The following is a 22,546-nucleotide window of genomic DNA, read 5'->3' on the forward strand; positions in this document are numbered from 1 at the left end:
CCCCCTTATTATTTTATTAGGGCCCCCACCCACAGCGCAGGGGTGGGGGCCAGGGGGGGAGGACAGTAGGTCCCCCCCTTATTATTTTATTAGGGCCCCCACCCACCGCGCAGGGGTGGGGGCCAGGGGGGAGGACAGTAGGTGGGGGGGTTATTAGGTGTTTTTTTGTTTTTTTTTTACAGTGAGCAGCCACAGGCTGCTCACTGCTTACTAGACATGCCCCTACTCGCGGTATATCGAGTAGGGGCATATTATTTACTAATACTAAGTAATCTTTACTTAGTATTAGTAAAGTTGGCTGAAAGACCAATTTAGGTCTTTCAGCCTTTTAGTAGATAGCTCCCTGATACCGTGGGAATTAGGGAGTTATCTACTAAGCGGCTGCAAGATGCAGCCACAGCAATGAATAGGATCGGAGTTTCATTCATTAGAATGAAATTCCGATACGAACAAAGTACCGAATTGCATCCTAACACCAATGGAGAAACTCTTCTCATTCTGTTAGGATGCAATTCGGCAGTTTTGCCGGCGTTCTGTCTAAGTGACAGGACTTTCGGCAATACTGACAGGAAGCATTGTGGGAACTGGGAGGAAAGCTAGGGATCATGGGAAAATTGCTCTGACCAGCGGAAATGAAGCACACTTTGCTCCTCCGCTGGTCAGAGCTGGTCAAGCGGAGGAATCCTCCATAAGACAGAGTCCCTACTTTGTCTTATGATTTTAAAGAAAACTAAAGAAGAATGGAAGAAAAGAAGAACAGATCCCGAGAGAGGGGGAGAAGAGGAAGAGATTGAGGAAAGGTAAGTTCGGCATGACAGTGCCGCTTTAAATATTCTTTGGTTTTTTGTTTACTCATTGTGCAGCATTGCAGAATATGTTGGTGCTTTATAAATAATAATCAAAGCAGAATCATTTTAATATATGCCACATCCTATAAACACTATAAACACTTCCCCTCACCTATAGCAATACATCTTTCAGATGCTATTTCAGGGTTACAGCATTCGAATGTTATGGTTTTAAGTTAAACTCATCGTTCCACCAATGCACAACATTCCACAGCCTACATAATACCAAGAAGACACGTTCATTGAGGAAAGGGGGATTCTATCCCCAAAACATTTGTTCGGATTACGAATTCTGAATTAAAATTAAAATAAACCCAAATCTTTACTTCTGAACCCAATCTGTTATCAGCACCAAGTGTGTCTTTATCTTTGAACTCGTATAACTTTATCTTATTTTCTGACAGGAAACACTGACACAGGCATGTAATGAACTATTTATAATATTTATAATAGTCCTGCCATAGTCACCATCTATTTATTTTTCTATGCATCTCTGAATGTATCTGTCGTGCGGCTGTTACTTAATGTGTCTCTTCAAAATAACCTTAAAATGGTGATAAGGGGGAGGCAAGTTCTATATTTCAAACAAACGTAAAAGCTTTCCAAAAACATGCCATGGTGATGATAGTCCTAGTGAAATCACATGAGGATCTGTACTATGTTACGAGCTGACGTCTTGGGTTTTATATTTAGGCAGGAAATAAAATAAACCCTTAAAATACACGAAGTGTCTCTAATTAGATCTTCTTGTGCCGTTGGAGCCTATAAATATCATCCTGGGCTGTGTGTGTGTGTGTCTGCCCCCCATCATTGTCTGTGGAATAACTTGCTGGAGCTTGTGACACAAAAGGCATGAGAGTTATTTTAAGGCTTTTTCTTGTGAGCGGCTAAATTTAGCTCATTGATGCAGATACAGGGATTCCACTGACGTCAATGGAGCGCTGTGCTGACGTCACCGGCCCTCCTCCCCCGCTCAGGAGAAGGAAGAAGCTGGCGGCAGAATGCGAGCGAAGCCCCGTGCGAGGCTCAGACACTGGAGCATCAGGTTTCCCTGTCTGTCTCCCAGCCCGGGCTATGGGCAGAGCACTGCTGGAGAATGGAGGCTTCCCAGGCTGAGGAGGGCACAGGGAGGGGGAGAAGACTGTAAGTGACCCAGGGATCCCTAGCCTTTCTCCCCCCCAGCCAGAGCAGGTGGATACCGCCTGAATGCCTTCAGTAACCTGATCGGGGCACTCGGGACAGGACACAGAGATCCCCAGTGTGTGAGTACTGCACAGAGACTGCTGCATGTGACTAGATAGAGGGGCTGACTGGGAGAGCCATAAATCACTAGCTGGCCGACTTCACTTTCTGAGGACGTTTAGACTTTTATATTCTGCCAAGGATAGAATGGAGAGGGTTTGTTTTATATACCTACTGATAAACTGTATTGACTTCTTAGGGAATTATATATGAAATAATTAAACCGTGTACTGTGATGTTCTGTTAAATAGATTGCTGCTTCTTGCAATAATTTGTTGTATGTGTATAAAGTAATATGTTATAGTGTTCTTGTTTTGTTTTATTATTTTGCGTGGCATCACCATGTCCCACTCCCCCCATTGCTTGGGTTCAAGACACACAGTTTGCTACTTGGGCACTGCGATAGTTTTTTTTTTCCTTGGATGTAGTAGAGCAAAAGCATTATAACTGTGATTTAAAAAAAAAAAAAAATCAATAAAAAAAAAAAAAATCCCAGTATATATTTTTTTAGAATCAATATCTGGTATCCAATAGAATAATGATATCTTATCACGTTACAGAAAATGCACCGTGTACTTCATCTCTATCTCTTTGACAGCTGGGAGGAGTTAGTAATGGGATTTATAAAAGTAAATGTTTCTCGTCTGTACTAATATAAAACAAACCTGCAAGGATATGCAGTTAACACCTAAAGCAGTAAGTGTTTGGTGTCTCTGTTCAACCTTTGTCCGATTGACAGAGATCCATATCACATGTGTACATACAGTAAACAATAATAATTGTTTGATTTGTGCAGAAACTTTTGGGATTGATTAAAGGATCACTATAGGGTCAGGAACAGAAACATGTATTCCTGACCCTATATTGTTAACACCACCATCTAGCCCCCTGGGCCCCTCATGCCTCCATAAATATAGCAAAATCTTACTGTATTCAAGCCAGAAGCTGTAGATCTACATGCTGTTTGCCTTAAAAAAAAACAAGCAGTCTGCTGACATCATCAGAAGTGGTAGCCTGATCCAATCACAATGCTTCACCATAGGATTGGTTGAGACTGACAAAGAGGCAGATCAGGGGCAGAGCCAGCATGATTCAAACACAGCCCTGGCCAATCAGCATCTCCTCATAGAGATGAATTGAATGAATGAATCTCTATGAGGAAAGTTCAGTGTCTGCATGCAGAGGGAGGAGATACTGAATGTTTGGATGCATTTTAGGCAGCCATGACCCAGGAAGGATCTCTAACAGCCATCTGAGGAGTGGCCAGTGAAGTAATCACTAGGCTGTAATGTAAACACTGCTTTTTCTCTGAAAAGACAGTGTTTACAGCAAAAAGCCTGAAGGTAATGATTCTACTCACCAGAACAAATTCAATAAGCTGTAGTTGTTCTGGTCACTATAGTGTCCCTTTAAATACAATTGCAACCACTGTGATGCCAGAATGAATTTTTCCAGTAAGTATAATTTTTACATTTTCATTTTGCTGGCAAGTAATGTTACCTTTTGTTACTCCAACCTCCATAGCCACTTCTGCTTTTAGAAGTGATTATGGTTTTAGGAGTCTGTATGTGCAGTGAGACATCGCACACTTATAGATATTCCCATTTTTTTTTTTTGCCAGGGCCTAGTTACACACTTAGCAGTGACTTTGTCATCAGTGTTTGATCTCCCCTTCTTCTATGTGCCCAATTCCATACTCCTTTGTGTTACATTATTTATTTATTTTTATCTCTCTCTGAGTCGTTGAAACGGTCCAAACAAATATGATTGGACTGCATGAGGGAGCAGTGACGTCAGACCGGTCATGGAAACCAGCGCAGGGAGCTTTGCCCAGTGCTGGATTCCTGGTAAGTTTATTTATTTTTAACTTTCTAAATAGGGTGACCTACTGGGGCATGCTAAATGGGGGCGGGGGGGAAGTGTACAGTTAAAATGGTTGGCGTAACCCTTTAGCACTGAATATATAGTTCAAGTGCTAACCAATATATTTAATTGTTTATATATTTGTTAGGAAACACGCTAGTCCCATAAAGCACTTGCCAAAGTGGTTTAGGGGTTAACTGGCTGTACCATTTTTCCTATTTTATAAAATTTAGGCCTGCGGTGAGAAAACCCTCTTGCCGCTAGATTAGAGGTAAGTAATTACTTTTTTGGACACTGGGACAAGGGCCAGCAATCTAAACTGTAAAGAAACCCTCCAACATTATTAAACAATGTATTTCTTTCTAACTTAGATGTTTTCCTTTAAGATGCTACCTCCTGGTCACCGAAGACGGTACCATCAACATTATGAATTGACATTCACTATCTGCTTCTGCCTAGCTCCTGCCTTCTCCGATGCTGACAGCCCTACTTAGGAATGTGGTCCCAACCTCTCCTATGATGCTGACTTGTTGGCTTTATTGCCAGCAGATCCGCGTCCGAATAGAGTAACCTCTCTAACTCTGTTAGTATATTTCCCTGAAAAGTGTGTGAGACAAACTTGCTAGAGTAATATCACATCAACTACATTCATGTGCTGTTTTTGCACTTATGAAGAAAAAGGGAACAGATATTCCCCTGTCATCCACTGTCAGTCAGTTCTTGACATAAAGGGGTTAAAAATTGTCATGACAGGTGAAAGGAGACACTAAAGATTTTTAAGAAGGTCTATACATTTGCTATAATAACATATAGATGATGTTATTCTTGGAGAATAGCTTAGGGTAGTGAATAAATGTGCAGTTTAAGTTTGCTACCCTACCTTATGCTAAGGTTATCATTCAAGTTTTTTTGTTTTTTTGATTTGAGAGGAGGAAAAAAAAAGGGGTAAATTGTAATCCTATAAGGGCCACAGCTGTTGTCAGATGTTCATGAGATCTGTTGTCAGATGTTCATGAGATCTACAGAAGGCGGTCTTGTGTTATCTTCCGTAGATGACGACTCTTTCTTTTCTTTTCTTTCCTTTCCTTTTTTTTTTTGTTCTCTTTTATCTGCACATGCACAGCAGTATAAAAAGTGAAGTGGCTCTTGTTTGCACCTTCCGCAAGGAACTGAAGATCTCTGTCTCATTAAGGGAGCTTTATATAAAGTATATCTCCCTCCCTTGTACCACACTGTAAGAAAAAAAATAATTTTAACATTGTACATAATTTGTGCATGAAATCATTGTGTTTTAGAGTTTTTTTTTTTTGAGGGGGGGGGGGGGGGGGGGGGAGTCTACCACAGGGAATAAATGGCCCTAGTGAGTATATAGAGACCCATGATTTTAATTCATATTTTTTTTCACTTTTAAGTAGGGTGCCAGGATAGGGGGTTTTAATGCAAAATGTGGCTTGGTGACACATGCCACACCACTATCTGTATGTTCGTCGAAAGAAGTTAAGCACTAATTAAAAATTGAATTATTACAGTTTGTGACAAGGGTCTTCTAGATTCCTGACCACTCCACTTTGTGGGTGTATGGGGCACGGAAAATAGGGGTTGGCCTTCCAACATGGCACACTGAAATTAAGTTTAAGCCCACCTGTTTTATATATTGCATCTAAATGTATGTCTCAGGATGCTGTACATCCTCTGGTCTTTCATTGTAGAAGAATTCAGAACCAAGTGTATAGCTTTTGAGACCCATGAGCCATTGATATAATACTTCCTGTCAAATTAACTGTACCCCACTCACATACAGGGTAATATGAATGGAAGGCTGCTGAGCCTTTTGTGCTCACTAAGGATGTCAAGAATTAGAATTTCACTTTTTCTCACCAAGAGTTCACCAGCTAAAGCGGAGGAGACAATCAGTCATTATGTCTTGCCAAACCTGTTCTGTGCACAGTTTGCTTCACTTCACACCTGATCACAAGCACTTTCTCTTAATATGTGCAAGTTGTTTTATACATATTTTTTGTCTTGATTGTAACTATTAGTCACTTGGTCTACCATGCATGGTCAAGAGCTGTACTGTATACAATCGTGCCATTCAGAGGTTTATGGAGAATTACAGCTTACTTAACAAAACCGTGAGAGGACTGAGTTTGACATAGAAAACCACTTCCTCACTACAGAACTAGCAGATTAGTTCCTTGAGATTAGTTCCCAGTGAGGTGTTTTTTTTATTTTTTTTTGAGTATCATTAATAAAATGTTTTTATTGATGTGCTTTCATTTTTTTTATTCTATGAGTTGACGAGTGATGACGGTGAGGTTAGTGATAACCTGGAGTGTCACTTTAATGACTCCTTCTGTTTACTTCCCTGGCGTTTAGTGATTATGAGTCTCTAGGAGCTTTTCCTGCAGTTAAGGTTTATGACGGAAAAGTAAATATCACGTTTTAGCAATAGCAGCAGATTTGTGTCTCTCCAACATTTTTTTTTTAATTTTTTTTTTTATTTAATCATTGGTTTTCAGCTGGGCTTTAATTACCAGTACTAGGTTTCCAACATCTCTTCATAGGTATACCATACAACAGAGGTTTCCGATCTTTTATAACCGAGACACACAATTATTATTATTTTTTCCTGCTTTTTTCTAAGATAAACCTTTTTTGCTGCTGGCCGCGTCTTGTGGGCCGGTATTACTCAATCCAGAATAAGAGTTCTGGGCTGGCTAATGGCAGTTTCTCAAGGGACCCTCTTGGCCAAAAAAGGAACAGCAGGATTGGCATTTGGGTTCTGCAGCTCCGCACAAAACCAGATAACGTTGAGCCTGCTGCAGGTAAACTTGTTACTGGTTGGGGGCCCAGGTAAGAGGGCATACCATTGTAAATTGGGTACTCCTGGCATTATAACCACTGCATAGGGCTGTAGAGGATTTGATGCTTTGAGAGTTACCTTTTTTTTCACAGCATTTTGTTAGTATCACATTTACTTGTATCCTTGCTAAAGGAATATGCATGCTTCTAGTCAAATTAACTTATTAGTTGTTTTTAATTGCTCGATAGAAACACCAATTTTAATACTGACACAAAAAAAAAAAAAAACGTACATTTTCTTCATGTAAAAAAAATAGCATTTTCTTTGTGGTCACAGTGCATTGGTCCTTTAGTGTTAACCCTGAAATGTAAAGTATTACTGTTTAGTAAATACGATAATGCTTACATTGCAGGGTTAAATATGCCTCTAGTTAATGTCTACCACTAGACCAACCACATTCTCCATGAGAAGCGTTGGTTTGATGTTGCAGGAGGCAGATTTTAAGTGGCTGCAGGGACTCTATCATGCCTCGGGAAAAAAAGGTAAGTAAAGCCTTTTATTTCGCATTTTTTATTTAGATTGAAGGGGGTCCTGAATCAAAATAAAGATGAGAACACTTGACAGGCGCACAGTCGGATTTGCCGGCATATGCGCTAACCTTACCCAAACCCCCATTAAAACACAGACACAGGTTATACTGTTGGAAATAATTAGTCCACAGCTTTATTAAATTATTAATAAAATAATTAAGGAATAACAAATGGGGTCATTGCCAACAAATCTTATTAAAGTTAACATCCCCCCATATACATAGCATACCCCTAGCAATGACCCCACAATAATAACAATAGATAACAATCTAAATAACATGTTAATACAGAAACTGGCCGCCCAATATGACCACATTTCCACCAGGTTAAATTGTAGGGGTGTACCGAGACACCGCTACCCACCATATCGATTGTAGGGGTGTACCAAGACACTGCTACCCACCATATCCATTGTAGGGGTGTACCAAGACACCGCCACCCACCAGTTCCAGTGTAGGGTGTACCAAGACACCACCACACCCCCAGATTCGGAGCCACCGACGGGCTCGAACCTACCAAACACGTGCAACACTGCCCAATCCACACTAAACCTCAGGATGCCCACTTTCTCCTCCATCTACCCTCCGATTTAACCATTCCCCGCCGCTGTGAAAAAACGGGAAATCAACTAACCTAACCAAATACAGGGAGGGTGGGAGGGACAACTGACAGGTAAGCTTAGGTTCAGTTAAAATGGCCACTTCATATAATGGCTGGTGTAAATACTCCCTTATGGCTCCACCCTACCCAGCATAATAGCGGTCACTAACTTCCTGTGGCTGCTATTCATTCAACCTATTACAGACCTGAAGTACGTGTGTTTGTGGTACTTTAAGGTGATTTGAGAGACACTGGTGGAAAACCACGGCCTTATTGCACTAAAATATGTATTAGGCTGGCTGACATTAGTGGTCTGAAGTAAACTTTGAAAACTTGCACTGGGGCCTGATTATTTATTTAATTTTTTTTTGTGTGTGATAAATTTTGTACAAAAAGATATCTGTATAATGTAATCAATAGTTTTTTTAATAATGGAAATTCTGTTTCTGAAGTTGCCATATAAGCCATTTTGCGTTTTCATGTGGCTGGTTATTCTGGCACAAAATGTCCTAATTGACTTCACTTTTGGTGCTATGAATTGTTTCTATGCGGAAGTAAATTTAATTTAATTCAATTCAGGTTTACTACTTATAATTACTTGGTGATGTAAACATCATTAACATTTTACCCACTTTTTAGTCTAATAATATCAAAAGTCAAATACAAGCTTGATTGTCGGCCTGTCCTATTCCCTGTAATCGTATGATCGATTTTATTGTAATTGCATATTTAGCCAAGGTTGGCTTAGAAACAAGTATATAATTGTTAGGAGCGATTTACATGTTTGATGGATGTTTCTCTAGTCACTTCTCCATTTTACAAGTGGAAACCCTCACGGTTTCTATTTAGGAATAGATCCTCATGGAAACTTATGACAAGAAAAACTGACTGCTTAACAGGATTATCCACTTTTAGATTATATAAACGACATGCTGTCAGAATTACAGTTACTGGAAAATGTCCCTGATTTTTATTTTTAAATTCTAAACATGAAAAGAAACTGTGCTGTATGCTTGTCTGTTAAAGGAATACTGTCATCGTGTTTTATTATTTGGTATTTTCTAATGCATTCATGTAAATGGATACACAGCATATCCTCACTTAACATTGCTTTTTAGGGGCAGACATTTTTAAGGCCTTTTTAAGATGGTTGCCCTCACAGAAATATGGTTACTAAGGAGACACCCTGAATAAAAGGCATTTAGTGATTATATAAATGCAATGCAGAAAACACAAGGACTACATTACATGTAATATTATAATTGCGAATGATGGTCATTTCCTTTTTAACCTTCCTTTTAATATCGGATTGGCATCTATAGCAAAAATGAGAAGCTTTTAGAAGAAGAAAAATCTATGCATAGTGCAGAATTTCAACACTATAAAAGGGATTTGTTTTGAATTTGTTTATCATTCACAGCACCCCTCAAATTCTCTGCTATATTGAATTTTACCTATTTTGGCCATGTAAATGCGGTAATAGCAAACCACTGTCTCAGGGGACAGTGTCCAGTTTTAAAGGAAAGTGCACCCACACTGTAGTGGTTATGGCGCCAGGAATGCCCTGATGCACTCCCAAAGTAAGCAACAATTTGCTTATTTATGTACAGCTGGGCTCCTGTTGCCAGAAGGCGCTTTCAGTTAGCTTTACTGAGCTAAGCTCAGTGGCTGAGCACCTCAGCTGAGTGTCCATAGTCAATAAGAACCACCATGCATGGCTGGGTTTAGTTCAGTGGAAGAGCTTCTTGCAACAGCAGAAGAAACGTCCGGCACCCAGGGAAATGATCAATGCAGTCTTAAGTGGTTTGACTCTCGAATGGTGCCAGCGCATTCCTGGCACCATAACCACTACAGCATGATGTACTGTTTAGAATGTTTGAAGGGTTACTTTTGAAATCAACTATCTCACTTTAAAATGTATGGGGATTTCCTGTTTTGCTACTGTCTTGCCAATCCCTCATACTATTTGCATTAGATTCCAAAGCACATGCACATTGTATATGTAATTACGACCATTGATGCGATGGGGAAACTTAATGGAGTAAGGAATGAAGGCCAATAAATAGTTCCCGCTACGTTCTCTGCTAAATTTGAGATGGTGGTTGAAGATGTTATAGGGCTTTATTCACAAAACTCCCAGCAATCTCCCACTTAATGAAGTGTTCTTAATACTGTGGTCTTGCCATTTTATCCCTTCAGTGTAAAACATTTCCCTTTTGTAGAAACTGCAATATTTACATTGAAGGGTTAAATACACTTTCAGAGGCGGTCTTCCTGACAGCCACTAGAGGCGGTTCCTACTCCAGAACAAAGTCTTACGCCAAGCGGCATTTGATTGAGCGCAGCCTATAGCAGGTCATAGTGAACTACATGCTCCATGATGCTTATGTCGCAAATTGTTTAACAGCAGCGCTATATTTCATTCTGTAATGGTTATGTCTTCAGGGGTGGAGTTGGCGACTGCAGCAGAGGAGTCTCTGCGTTGGAAATGATAAATAATCTTTATTTAACATCACAATGATAGAAGGGAACCTATAGTCCTGAACAAAATTACTGTTATTTTTGTTACTTTAAATCCCTTTAAATCTGGAATATCTTCATTGAGGTAAAATTTCTAGAGGCAGCTTATGCAATAATATTTATACTGGCCCAATATTTATGGCAGTATGATGTAACACATTGCATTTTTCTAGAATCTGAATTGACTGATGGATTTTATCCAGTCATTGCTATTTATAATTTTATTTTATCTAGATTATATTATAACCTCAACCTTTGGAACTCTGAGCATTGCAGTAATATACATATTTTAGTGATCGAATTTACCTGCATGTTATGATGTGCTGTGTCATTCAATCCCACAGTTTCCATCTTTCCATCATTCATAACAAATGCTTGCATGTAGTGTGGGAGGCCCTACACATCCTACGTAGTACATTGGTTCCAGCTGCACATTTTTGATGCTAAATAGCTACATGTGTAGGTGGGCTTGTACTTTATGCCAAAGTGTGGGTTAGGTTGTTTTATTTAAACCTAGCCTCACATTGCTTATATCGTAGTAAATTTAAATCGTCCTGTTACCACCTGATTGATCACATTTAAACTCTTTGTGTGTGTGTGTGTGTGTGTTTATATTGTAATCGGCTCTGGTCCCTGACCACAAGTGCATATGTGTGTACCATATCTCCCATCATTTTAAATGTGCAAAGAGGGGACCTTTAACTATAGAGGTGTGAGTGGAGCTGTGGTCAGGGGCGGGGGCTGTTCTGAGAAATTTTAGGAAAATTACTACCGTAATAACAATTTCTGCAAATTTAATTTAGAGCAAGAACACATTTATTGCAGTCTAAAGGCACATTACTGTGAGAATGATTGCAGTGCAGCTCTGCTGTACACTCCCGACACATCAACCATATGGAGCTCCTTGAAAAGAGGGAGATTAGGAAAGAGAAATCTAGGTCCAAAATAGGGTCACTTGGGAGGTACGTATGTGTATGTGTCCATATTTTTATATATAATCTCACATAGTCCTTTTCTGTAACCTGTATGATTGTCTTTGTACGTATCAGAACATTTTTTTTTTCCTGAACCAACCTTGCTAACCACCCTTAAGTGTTAAATAGTATCAGAAGTCTTCAACAAGCATCTCTTTACACTAACCACCAAATATTCTCACGGAACCGCTCTTTAATGCCTTTTATTGCAGCAGCCGACCGTATAGGTTGTACATTTTGTACTGAGAGATGGTAATTATGTGCCAAGTAGCTGAGATTGATGGCACTACAACTTTAGCAACTTGGCACCAAGTTTATTTGCAGCGTTTTCTTTTTATAGAAGTCGTAGCTATAATAAACCCAAGTTAAAGTGTTTCTTCAGCATCTTATATGTGTAGGAGTATCATCTTGTACTTTAGAACGTAGTGGGATTCAGTTTCCGGCACTGCGTCACACTGTTTATGCACACGTTGAGTTTGTGTCACTCTTTGAAAACATATTTAGAATAAAATATGCAGCATGTTGTGGAATGGTACTAAATACAACCTCTAAATAAATACACATTGCAGTGCATGGAAATTTTAGTATCTTGAATCTTAATGTGTCTTTTGTTGGGTCCCCCCCCATGTTCCTCTCCTTGCCGTTTTTAGTATGGAAGGAATGTGCCTAATCTTTTTCCATTATCACTTGTGTTGGAGAAAATCCAAACACTTGTAAATTGTCACAAGGGAGGCCCTTCATCACCCGGGTGCAATGCTGGATGCTTGTCTACAGTTGTTACTGTAGAATTATTTGTGTACTGACTAATAATAAAGGTGATAATGATAAGTATACAGTGATGATGTGTTTTAATCTGTTACCCCATTTTTCAAAGAGGTATTTTTTTTATTTTTTTTACTGGGTTTGTAAATTTAACTAGACAACTTACCTGTTTTGGGCTAAAAATTTTAAATGCTCAATTCTCAAAAATTTACAGTGGAAATCCCTGATCATGTGCATGCCCAAAATCGTATACTTTGTACAAAATAAACGGTTGGCAAAGCATTATGGGTTTTGTAGTCCTATAACACCCTTGAGTCCACTTTTTGGCTATTTGATTTAATGGGTGAATTAATCTTGGTTTGTAGCTATAAAATAAAGAACCAGAAGGAAGGATATGCCATAGTGCTGCGTTGGAAATCTCTTTACCCTATACAGGCTGAACATTATGGGAAATGTAGTAAACTAACAACTGCCATGCCAAGATTACGCATCACTTCAAAATAGTTGTTACTTATAAACATTTTAAAAGTGAAATAAATAACTATTTGCAATTAGTGTCCTTACTAAAGATTTATGTAACTGTACGAATAAATCTGAGGTATATATGTATTTAATTTAGAAATATTCATAGCTGCTAATATTGTGACCACACACTTTGCAACATGTGTCCATTTCAGTTATTTATATAAAAACGTTCCAAGTTTCTCCGAAGAATTTCATATCTGTTGGTTGTAACTTCTGGAATAAAAGGGAATCATGACATGTCACACATGTCATGTGTCCTTAACCCCTTAAGGACCAAACTTCTGGAATAAAAGGGAATCATGACATGTCACACATGTCATGTGTCCTTAAGGGGTTAAGGGGTTAAGGAACACTTGGATTAGGAATACAAACCTATTTAGATTAGATTTAAAAAAAAAAAAAAAAAGGATTTAACTTTTTTTTACATTTATTTTTCCAGCGCCGAGACTCTCTCAGTGCTACTGCCTGCTCCACCTCCTATGATGTCATACTGGAGGTGTTTCTCTCTTGGCGATGGTCCATTCAATGTCCTCATGCATTTCGAAGGTCACGTGACAGGTTCACTAGGTTGATGTAGCAGAAGCTACCAACAAAAAGGGCAAATAAATCCTTTGTGCTCTCTGGGAATAAAACGCTGTATAATGCTCTTGGTGGTCTAAACACAATGCAATTACAACTGCCCTGGAGGTTAGAGACGTGCATTGCTTGTTTTCCTACCTTGCGCAGTTGTCTTTGTTCCTTTATGCTCAGTACTTATTCTCAGGTGAGGGGGAGCTATTTTTTACCTGCAAGTGGATGTGTGTTAACAATTTGTTGGCATCGTTGCAAAGCATTATGGACATGAGTGTTAGCACTTACATGCATAGCATGTATTTATATTTTGTGTGCATTTTCTGTTAATTAAATTGGAACTGATCTTCTATAGGAAAATTACCACCAGGGATGTCTAATGAAGGTAGGGCACAGAGCCCAAACAATGCCCCCCCACCCTAATGTAACCCCTTCTCTGCCCCCCCCCACCCTAATGTAACCCCTTCTCTGCCCCCCCACCCTAATGTAACCCCTTCTCTGCCCCCCCACTCCAATGTAATCCCTTCTCTGCCTGCCCCCCCACCCCAATGTAACCCCTTCTCTGCCTGCCCCCTCACCCCAATGTAACCCCTTCTCTGCCTGCCCTCCTCCCCCCCACTGTAACCCCTTCTCTGCCTTCCCTCCCCCTAACCCCTTCTCTGCCTGCCCCCCTCCCCCCACTGTAACCCCTTCTCTGCCTGCCCCCCCAATGTAACCCCTTTTCTGTCTGCCCCCCTCCCCCCTGTAACCCCTTCTCTGCCTGCCCTCCACCCCCACTGTAACCCCTTCTCTGCCTGCCCCTCTCCCCCCCCTGTAACCCCTTCTCTGCCTACCCTCCCCCCAACTGCAACCCCTTCTCTGCCTTCCCCCCTTCCCCCACTGTAACCCCTTCTCTGCCTGCCCCCCTCCCCCTGTAACCCCTTCTCTGCCTGCCCTCCACCCCCCCACTGTAACCCCTTCTCTGCCTGCCCCCCTCCCCCCACTGTAACCCCTTCTCTGCCTACCCTCCCCCCAACTGCAACCCCTTCTCTGCCTGCCCCCCTCCCCCCACTGTAACGCCTTCTCTGCCTGCCCTCCCCCGTAACCCCTTCTCTCCCTGCCCCTCTCCCCACACTGTAACCTTTTCTCCCCCTGCCCCCCCACTGTCGCCTTTTCTCCCCCTGCCCCCCCACACTGTAACCCTTTCTCCCCCTGCCTGCCTACTGTAACCCTTTCTCCCCCTGCCTGCCCACTGTAACCCTTTCTCCCCCTGCCTGCCCACTGTAACCCTTTCTCCCCCTGCCCACCCACTGTAACCCTTTCTCACACTGCCCCCCACACTGTTACCAGTACACACACTCCCTCTCACACTGTCACCCTCACCTCCTGTCTCTGCGTGTCCTTTTGTGTCAGTGTGTGTGTGTATTTGTGTGTCTGTGTGTATCTGTGTACATGAGTGTCTGTGTATCTGTGTGTGGGAAACTAAGTGTCATTGTGTGTATCGCTGTGTATTTGTGTGTCTGTGTGTGTGTGTGTGTGTGTATACACACTGCACACATACTGCATACAAAAAACATCCTTACATTGAAACACACATTGTGTATATGTATATTTTATAAACACAATATACACACACTGCATCCACTACACACACGCACACACTGCAATCAAACGCAAACATTACAAACACACCCCTGCATTAAAACACTAAAATGATCTACAAACACCCCTTCATTCAAACACCAACACTACACACAAAAAGCACACCTGCATTTAAAGTCCTACACTACATATACAAACACCCCTGCATTCAGATGCAAACATTACAAACAAGTACACCACTACATTCCAATAGCAACAGTACATACAAATACACTCATACATGCACACATATACTTAGTACAAAAACATGCTTACATTCAAACACTGCTCACAAATATAACCCTGCAATGATGTGCAAATGGTAGATCTCCATCTGGCATATTATTGTTGAAGTTCTCCGACAGATGGAGATCTACCTTTTGGCCACACTTTCACTAGATGGGGGCCCAGAAAACATACTTGCACCACGGTCCTCTCTACATCAGTTCCACCACTAGGATAATCAATGTGAGGTGCCTGGATGAAAGAGCAGGACAACAACATTTCTGATTCTGAGTCTGTGAGTAAGCAGTTGTATGTCTCTAAAACTGATTGCCATGATGTGTAAAGTTTCTGCGTCTAAAACTGCCATGATATATCAAAATTATGCCTCTAAAACTGCCATGTTATGCCAATTTTATGCATCTAAAGCTGATTGCCATGGTGTGCCAATTTTATGCATCTGACTGTTTGCCATGGTGTGCCAATTGAATGCTTCTGAAGCCGATTGGCATGATGTGCCAAGTTTATGCATCTAAAAGTGATTGCAATGATATACCAAGTTTATGCATCTAAAGCTAATTGCCATGGTGTGCCAATTTTATGCATCTAAAACTGATTGCAATGGTGTGCCAATTGAATGCTTCTGAAGCTGATTGCCATGATGTGCCAAGTTTATGCATCTAAAAGTGATGCCATGATATGCCAATTTTATGCATCTAAAGCTGATTGCCATGGTGTGCCAATTGAATGCTTCTGAAGCTGATTGCCATGATGTGCCAAGTTTATGCATCTAAAAGTGATTGCCATGATATGCCAAGTTTATGCATCGAAAGCTGATTGCCATGGTGTGCCAAGTTTATGTATTTAAAGCTGTCATGATGTTCCAATTGTATGCCTCTAGAACTGATTGCAATGGTATACCAATTGTATGTATCTAAAGCGGATTTCCACGGTGTGCCAATTGAATGCTTCTGAAGCTGATTGCCATGATGTGCCAAGTTTATGCATCTAAAAGTGATTGCCATGATATGCCAATTTTATGCATCTAAAGCTGATTGCCATGGTGTGCCAATTGAATGCTTCTGAAGCTGATTGCCATGATGTGCCAAGTTTATGTATCTAAAAGTGATTGCCATGATATGCCAAGTTTATGCATCCAAAGCTGATTGCCATGGTGTGCCAAGTTTATGTATTTAAAGCTGTCATGATGTTCCAATTGTATGCCTCTAAAACTGATTGCCATGATGTACCAATTTTATGCATCTAAAACTGATTGCAATGGTATGCCAATTGTTTGCATCTAAAGCGAATTGCCATGGTGTGCCAATTGTATGCATCTAAAGCGGATTGCTATAGTTTGCCAATTATATGCTTCTAAAGCGGTTTGCCATGGTGTGCCAATTGTATGCCTCTGAAGCTGATTGCCATGGTGTACCAATTTTATGCATCTAATGCTGATTGCAATGGTATGCCAATTGTATGCATCTAAAGCGAATTGCCATGGTGTGCCAATTGTATGCATCTAAAGCGGATTTCCATGGTGTGCCAATTGTATGCATCTAAAGCGGATTTCCACGGTGTGCCAATTGAATGCTTCTGAAGCTGATTGCCATGATGTGCCAAGTTTATGCATCTAAAAGTGATTGCCATGATATGCCAATTTTATGCATCTAAAGCTGATTGCCATGGTGTGCCAATTGAATGCTTCTGAAGCTGATTGCCATGATGTGCCAAGTTTATGTATCTAAAAGTGATTGCCATGATATGCCAAGTTTATGCATCCAAAGCTGATTGCCATGGTGTGCCAAGTTTATGTATTTAAAGCTGTCATGATGTTCCAATTGTATGCCTCTAAAACTGATTGCCATGATGTACCAATTTTATGCATCTAAAACTGATTGCAATGGTATGCCAATTGTTTGCATCTAAAGCGAATTGCCATGGTGTGCCAATTGTATGCATCTAAAGCGGATTGCTATAGTTTGCCAATTATATGCTTCTAAAGCGGTTTGCCATGGTGTGCCAATTGTATGCCTCTGAAGCTGATTGCCATGGTGTACCAATTTTATGCATCTAATGCTGATTGCAATGGTATGCCAATTGTATGCATCTAAAGCGGATTTCCACGGTGTGCCAATTGTATGCATCTAAAGCGGATTTCCACGGTGTGCCAATTGTATGCATCTAAAGCGGATTGCTATAGTTTGCCAATTGTATGCCTCTAAAGCGGTTTGCCATGGTGTGCCAATTGTATGCCTCTGAAGTGGATTGCCATGGTGTTCACTTTTTAAAATACACATTAAAAGCAAGTGGGTCCCGAAAAATTACCATTTTGAAAAGTGGGTCTCGGCCCATAAAAGTTTGGGAAGCCCTGCTCTAAAGTATATAATCTCCTTTCTTTACGCCACCCATTAGAGCCAATGTAACTCTACTACTCCTTCTTCCTTTGGCTGCTGGAAGATGGCCCTGAACATCTGTGATTCAGTGCTCCAGTGCTTTGGCGATCAAGCTGCGGGAATCCGCCTATAAGTTTTTTTTTTTTTTTTTTTGCAGTGTATATAACAAACGTGCGTGAGGTACCCCAACGGCAATCCTCAGGCTTTTTTTTTTTATTTTTTAAAATCACTTGTAACATTGAGGTATTTGGGAATACATGCACAATTTTATATTTTATGAAGAGGTTAAGCAATAGTAGCATAGGGTAGTTACAGTGCGAAGCAGGACACAGAATAATGCAACTATGGCAAAGTTATAATAAAACAAGAATGGAACAGGTGATGACATGTAAGCAATACCACTGGGTGCCCATTTAAGACTGCGCTAGTTGACTGATCAGCCAGATAATGTGTTAAATGCCGATTGGCATATTAAACAGAGCTAGGGGAGATGTAACTCCGATTGGACCACTTCAACGATAATACAGGCGGAGCGTTGTAGTGGTAGTGCTACACTTAAGTGAATATACACTGTGCCACACGTAAGGTCAGGCAAGGAAAGTGGCGAGTATACCAACTGGCTGACTAGGCTAATAAGCTAATCAGGATGAGACAGTCGTAGTGCATAATAGACATATCGGTAATGGCTAAGAATCACGCTAGGTAAATTAAAGGCATGAAAGTAGTCAGCAGGGAGAGCCATGTAGAGAAAAAGAGTAAATGAAAACATATAATAACGTGTGGTTGGCACTGCCCGAACTTGCCCATCCGCTTTCTGGTGCTAGAAGTGTGTCTGTGGTGGTGCTTAGTGGACGCAGTTTGCGGGCTACCATGTAGGCCCCTCGATTCAGTAGGCTAAACAGTCATCCGACACCCCTGCGATTGGTCCCTGCTTGTGTTCAGTCCACTTGGGGGAGCAGTGCAGCATCATGAAGGTGGGGTGCCTCTCCAACTCTGGTGCTGTGGGAGAGCTGGTACCCTCTTGCCACGAGCCTGGAATCCGTCGAGGTCCAGTATCTTCCCGGTCGGAAGGGTGCGGTGGGCCCTGCATGGTTCAGGTGTGCGTCTTGCGGCCCTCCGCGTGTGTGACTGAGACCTGTGGATCTTGACCCGTGTTGCTCTCAGCCCAGGTGGGCATCTTGTGTGAGTTTCAAGAGTGGGGGACAGCGTTGCGCCCGTTAGAGGTTTCCCAGGCCTCCTCTTGCTGCGAACTTAGTCCCTGGTAGGTGGTACATGGATGGCCCGGCCGGGGTGACGAATTACTCTCTCAGTGAGTACTTCCCGCCAGTCCTGCTGGGTACAGGAAACTGAAGCTCCTGTACTGCGATCCACTCTGCTCCGCTTGGCCACGCTACACTGAGTGACTGACTGGTAGAGGGAGCGATGTGGGCTTCCTTCCTGCTGGTCAATCGATTGTTGCCTTCTGGACATGCCAGCCCTGTGTGCGCTGTGCCACCGCCGCCTCTCACATTATCGTCAATATCGGAATCAATAGTGGCCGATACCGGGGGCGGGGCCCGACACTCATGGCAACCAGACGTGCTTTGCTTGAGCTCCTCGCCTGGCTTTTAGCCTATCTTTGCTCCTGATCTGCACCCGGTGAAACTTACCAGAACCCTGTCCGGGCCTGTTCACTTAGAAGTTGATCGGAGCTAAAAGTGATGCAGAAACAACTGGAGGAGATAGTGTGGCCAAGTCGACCTGTGGAACGGGACCCTTTGGACCAGTGGGGGTTATCCCGGTCCCCATCAAGCAAGCTCTAACCATCACATCTCTTCTGGGCAGATCAACGTGGAAGGTAGAAGGCTCCCACGCAGTCTCACTAAGATGGCCGACGGCTGCGCAGCAATTCCACTAGCCGAGAAGGTGAATCCTTTTGTGGCGTTCTGATGCGGTGCTCATAAGTCAAACAGCCCGAGCCGACTCTGGGGGTTCTTATCCCTTTTTTCAGGTAAACAATTTGTCCCCTATTTTCCCATCTATGGAAATGCTTACTGCTGTTACATACTCCTGATTACTTCTGTTGCCATTGGTCATAAATTAAACTGTTTAGTCAGTAAAACCTGCAGTGTACGCGCATTTGATACAGTGTAAGTGGTTGGTTGCTCCAGAATACCGGTATGTTTCTGGACACTCAAATTCTGCATTCTGTTGGGCAGTGCATGAAAATGCTGCCCTGCAATATGTAACTTTAATTTGCTGTGGACGGGAACACAACTAATTGAATCTTTCATATGGCTATTTAATTAACTTCCTGTAGCCTCTGATTCCTAAACAGTGTAGGACAGCACTTTTCAAGTTTTGACCAGCAGTCTACACAAATGATGTGACTTCGAAAACATTGTAGATTCAGTAGCTCTACTTGACAGGCAAGCAGGCCACTGGCGTGTTGACTGCATACAAACTTGTGTAACAGATTCTTATGCCAAATTAAGTGTGAAATTCGGAACTGTGCTTATGGAAGCCATGGGAAAAAAAAAAAATCTTAAACAAAATACTGCCTGCAGTTCTTTTAAAAGTATAATAAAGACATTGCTTTTGAAGAGTTGCCATTTTAAAAGATGAAAACAGTCTGCTTCTGTTAGCTGAACGGCTTCAATTATGCTTATAGTTTAACCAGTTTCTGTTTGTTGTTCAGGTTGCAAAATATGATTACTTGTCACAAACTATAATTTATGGTGTTTGTCTAATTTTAAGGAACTGCTTGTATTCCTTTTTTTTTATTTTATCTCTTTCTTTAATATAGTGCCACCTCCTCTGAATCTTTAATGAAAGTATGAGCTGATGCAAGTGAACACTAACAGACTCCCACACCTAATTAAATGTGTAATGTCAACATTACTAATTAATGGTGTGTCACCTAAGTGGGCACTCTAGTGTGAAAATGTTGAGTAAATCATTTTATTTTTTTATTTTTTTGTGGTAGAGATTTGATAAAGCCACAATATAATATTTTAGTTTTAACTATTAAAAAATGCCGTTATTTATAAAGTGCTAATATATTTCACACTGAAGTGAAAAGGAACCAGAGGTTGTTGAGGACCCTTTTTAAATGAGTTTATAGTCTAGAGCAGGGTCAGGCAACCTTCCACACTACTGATGTGGACTACATCTCCCTTGATGCTTTGCCAGCATTATGGAAGATGTAGTCCATAACCTCTTTAAAACTGAAGGTTGCCTATGCCTGGTCTAGAGTCTCGAGACAGAGATTTAAAAAAAAAAAAAAAAAAAAGTGTCATTTATTTTGGCATACTCATTTTATCAGTATTTCTTTTTGGTTATACCATCAGAATGTTCATTGACTTTTCTTAACCCCTTAAGGACCAAACTTCTGGAATAAAATGGAATCATGACGTGTCAGACATGTCATGTGTCCTTAAGGGGTTAAAGGATCACTATGGTGTCAGGAAAACAAAGCTGTTTTTCTGACACTATAGTGCCCTGAGGGTGCCCCCACTCTCAGGGTACCCCTCTGGTGGCGCTAAAACCCCTTCAGCAGCTTACCTTATTCCAGCGCCGGGCTCCCTCGGCGCTGGTGACCTCTCCTCCCCCGCCGACGTCAGCGGAGCCGAATGCGCATGCGCGGCAAGTGCAGCGCGCATTCAAAGTGTCCATAGGAAAGCATTTCTCAATGCTTTCCTATGGACGCTCTGCGCGATGGAGGCATAATATGCCTCAAGCATTGCAGATGCGCCACTAGAGGCTGGCTTAACTCCAAATGTAAACATAGCAGTTTTTCTGAAACTGCTATGTTTGCATCTGAAGGGTTAAAACCTCTGAACTGAATTGGTCTGGGTGACTATAGTGTCCCTTTAAATACCATGGCTGATGGCTGGGGAAACAAAGTTATGTAGAATGAGCTGTGAGAAAATGTTTGGAAGGATTAAGCATTTCACTAAATAACATTTTAATTACTTTACCTAGTATTAGGAAAGATGGAGCATAAGGTAAAGTAGTCGCTCATTTGCATTTGGGGAAAAAAAATACAACCTGCGTATAAAATAAATAAATAAATAAATTATATGTGTGTATGTATGTATATATATATATGTGTGTGTGTGTGTGTGTGTGTGTGTGTGTGTGTGTGTATATATATATATATATATATATTGTAACGGAGCTCCGTGTACCCCGACCGAGTACCCTCCGTTGATGGATGCTCCTAGCGCTCTCAGAGGACTCCAAGCACTGCAGACGACACCACAACCACCGCAGGCTCCACAACCGCCGTAGCTTAACTGGAGCCGCGCCGTCTTCCTTCCACCCTGGATCGGCTTCTGTCCTCCAGGACCGTGTGGGGAAGACCTCTCCTCCAGGAGAGCGTAACAGGAACAAGCTCTTAAAAGAGCTAAGTGATTAAGAGCTCAGGGGAATATGCAGCGCATAGCAATCCCCAGTGTGATACAGCAGTTCCCTCCAATAACGAGACAAGGCTACGTATTGAGGGTCAGAAGAGGTCTGAGGACTGGAACACCCAGCCTGCTTTTTATTAGGATCAGGTACATACAGGACACTCCCAGGGGGAGGATGAAATTGACCAATCACATGCATGGTAACACCCCCACGTCTCCTCCCCTCAGATAAACACATAACCCAATTAAAACATACATTATTTTACCCAAGTTCTGGATGTACCCCAAAAACAGGGGGTACAGCTTTAAATCTGGTATCCCCAAATAGCCCTTGTTCAGGGGAACAGTCTGTCCAAAAATCAGCCCATTCGGATGGATGGTTCGGGAGATACAGAGCTCCAAAGTTTTGACCGACCGCACAGACCAACTAGCCGAAAATAGTTCCATGAGTTTTGGCCTTGCGGTCGGTCTCCGTTCGCACGGTAAAATAGACGAAATTCTTGCCATCCATTCGCATCTTTGTGGTCGCTAGAATCCCCATACTAAGTTAAGTATAACTACCGAACGGCCGGTCGTTCGGTAGTTTCCGTACGTAGTTCTGGATGTCTGGAGGTCTTAGC

General features: G+C 41.6%; 1 protein-coding gene across 1 annotated transcript in view; it reads left to right on the plus strand.

The window, feature by feature from the left end:
• Positions 1-1,843: 1,843 nt before the first annotated feature.
• Positions 1,844-22,546, plus strand: part of NR4A1 (nuclear receptor subfamily 4 group A member 1) — a 65,986-nt gene continuing 45,283 nt past the window's right edge. The window contains exon 1 of the mRNA XM_063426042.1: positions 1,844-2,110. The gene's annotated coding sequence lies outside the window, so the exon portion shown is untranslated. The remainder of the gene's footprint in view (positions 2,111-22,546) is intronic.

This window comes from Pelobates fuscus, chromosome 1 (assembly GCF_036172605.1).
Source record: "Pelobates fuscus isolate aPelFus1 chromosome 1, aPelFus1.pri, whole genome shotgun sequence".
NCBI classification, from domain to species: domain Eukaryota; kingdom Metazoa; phylum Chordata; class Amphibia; order Anura; family Pelobatidae; genus Pelobates; species Pelobates fuscus.